The sequence below is a fragment of the Chrysochloris asiatica genome, unplaced genomic scaffold (assembly GCF_000296735.1).
Source record: "Chrysochloris asiatica unplaced genomic scaffold, ChrAsi1.0 scaffold00361, whole genome shotgun sequence".
NCBI lineage: Eukaryota > Metazoa > Chordata > Mammalia > Afrosoricida > Chrysochloridae > Chrysochloris > Chrysochloris asiatica.
The window spans coordinates 756,384-759,485 of NW_006408879.1; positions in this window are offsets into that span (position 1 = coordinate 756,384).

Sequence of the window (3,102 nt, forward strand, 5' to 3'; positions counted from 1 at the left end):
GGTTGGCCCAGGATCAGACATTGTTTCGTTCTGCTGTGCATGGGGTCGCTATGAGTCGGTTCCGACTCGATGGCACCTGACAACAACAACATGGGTCAGAAACAACTTGATGGCACTCAACAACAACAGCAATCATCTTTTCTCAGGAGTTAGTTTGATTCCTTTGTATTTCATCTGAAGAGGTCCATGTGTATAGTCACTATTTATGCTTTTGAAAAAATGTATTTACAAGCTGCAGTCATTGGTCTTATAAATAATAAATATATTTATTTATAATAAATATAAATAATAAAATTATATTACACAGTCTCCATCCAGCACTGCTTCTATCAACAATGCCATATTTTCCAACTACCAATTCCTCCTCTGTGTGCATAATTTTTGCATTCCAATCACCAGTAATTATCAATGTATTTTGATGGCATGTTTGGACAATTTCAGACTGAAGAAGTTGGTAGAATTATTCAATTTCATCAGCTTTGGATTTAGTGGTTGGTGCATACGTTTGAATAATAGTGGTAATACTCGCCTTCCTTATAGACATATGGATATTATCCTATCACAGATAGTATGTTCTTTTTAAGGATGAATTTGATGCTATTCCTCTTCAAGTTGATGCTCTTGGCATAGTAAACCATATGATTTTATGATTCAAAATAGCCAATACCTGTCCATCACAGCTCTCTAATACCTAAGATACTGATCTGTATGCATTCCATTTCATTTTTTATGACTTTCAGTTATCCTAGATTCATAATTCACACATTCCATGTACCAATTATTAATGGATGTTTGCTAGTGTTTCTTATCATTTTGAGTTGCTCTTTATCAAAAAATAAAGTTTCTGAAAGCTTCACTGCATTCATATCATTAAGGTCAACTCTACTTTAAGGAAACAGCTCTTTTCTGGTCATATTTTGAGTGCCTTCCATCATGATAGGCTTATCTTCTAGCACTATACCTGGCAGAATCCTGCTGCTATTCATTAAATTTTTAGTGATTAACCCTTCAGCATGATCTGTCTCTACTTCTTCCTAGTCTGCCTTAATCTGGAAGCCCCACTGAAACCTGTCCACCATGAGTGCTCCTGCTGGTACTTATAATATTGATGGCACAATTTCACAGGAACACACAAGCCACCACAGTACAACAAACTGACAGACAACTGCTGGCCAGTCAAACTAAGCAATCTTAAAAAAAAAAAATCCTTGTAACTTTCACTACACACTTATAAATAATACATGACTCAAATGCATTTAAATAAATATCTTAGTGTGCTATCATCCTTGGTAACAGGATGATAAAATTATCAACGTTTCCAACTGACACCTTTTCATTTTCCATTACTTTGTCTTTAATTTCAGCGATTCTTCAACAGTACTTTCACAGCATTCATGAACATCTGTATCTCTGGAAAGATTTATAATTTCTCCTAATCATGTACATGCCATTTGTATTAGACCAGGGAATGTCACAAAGTATGTCTTAAATGAGAAAGAACTTCTTGTAAGTGACTAGTTTAATACTGAATGTTGTTGCGTTACATTATTTGCTTCACTTGCAACCTCATGACTTTGGAGATGTGTGCATTCACACTAAGGTCATGTCTAAGGATTATTATGCCAACATTGTGGTTGTTATGTGTTGTCAAGTCATTTCTGGTTCATATTGACCCTGTAGAGTGTTTCCCAGCTTATAAAATTTTGCTGGAGAAGTCCACATCCTTCTACCCACTGGTGGACTCTAACCACTAACCTTGTGGTTCACAGTCCAGTGCTTATCCTATAGAGTCTCTGCACTCTCATTATACATTATATGTCATTAACATAGAGAAAACTTGTTACATCATATTGAGCAGAAAGCGTAACACAAATTTGTGTCTCAATATTGCAATTGAACATGTGGCATCAGGATTGCAAGAAGACTCATTAACAACCTGAGATATGCAGATAATAAAACCTTACTTGCTGAAAATAAAGAACTTTAAATACTTACTGATGAAGATCAAAGTATGGGTTGCATCTCAATGTAAAAAAAAAAAAAAAAAAATTGCTTACCACTGTACCAATAAATAACATCGAGATAAAACAGAGAAAAAATTGAAGTTGCAAAAGGCTTTATTATGCCCAGATTAACCATCAACATTCATGGAAGCAGCAGTCAAGAAATCAAAGACTTGTTGTATTAGGCAAATCTGCTGCACAAGACTTCTTAAAGTTTCAAGAGTAAAGATGTCAGTTTGAGGTCTTAGGTGAACCTATCACAAGTCATGATGTTTTCAATAACCTTATATGCATGTGAAAGTTGGACAATGAATAAGGAAGACTGTAGGAAAATTGATGCATTTGAGTTGTGGTGTTGGAGGGGAATATTAAAAGTATCATGGACTCCCAAAAGAATAAATAAATGTGTTGGAAGAAGTACAGCTAGAATTCTCCTTCGAAGCCAAGATGGCCAGACTTTGTCTTTCATATTTCAGACATGTTATCAGGAGGGACCAGTCCCTGGAGAGAGACATCATGCTTGGTAAAGTGGAGGGTCAGCAAAAAAGAGGAAGACCTTGATGAGATGGGTGGCCCAATGGCATCAGCAATGGGTTCAAGTTTAACAAGGACTGTGAGGCTGACACAGGAGTGGGCAGTGTTTCATTATGTTGTGTATCATATGTATCATACTGACTAAACTGCACCTAACAACAACAACCCACATGCCATTGTACAAACTTATCACGCGGTCCTGATTTCCAAGAAGGCAGGGAATCCTTGTTACTGCGCTCTCAGGAAAAATAAACAGTGTCAGTGAGCACCAAGCCACTTTACCCCTTAGTAGTTCTCAAGGTGTGCTATTAGCCTATTTCTCACTATTTGAAGATATGCAAGAAACCAAGACTCTCACAGTTCTGGGATTCAATAAGTGGATTTCTTGGTTGCTATTTTCTTACTTGCACCATACATTTCCCAAGAGTCTTCACACTGTGCTGTCCTCCATCTGATTCACACTGTGATCATGTTTTCTGCTATCTGTTATGAACTCTATTGAAGGTATCATCTCAATAATATGAATTGTTGTTGTTGTTGTTAAGTACTGTGGAGTCGGTTCTGA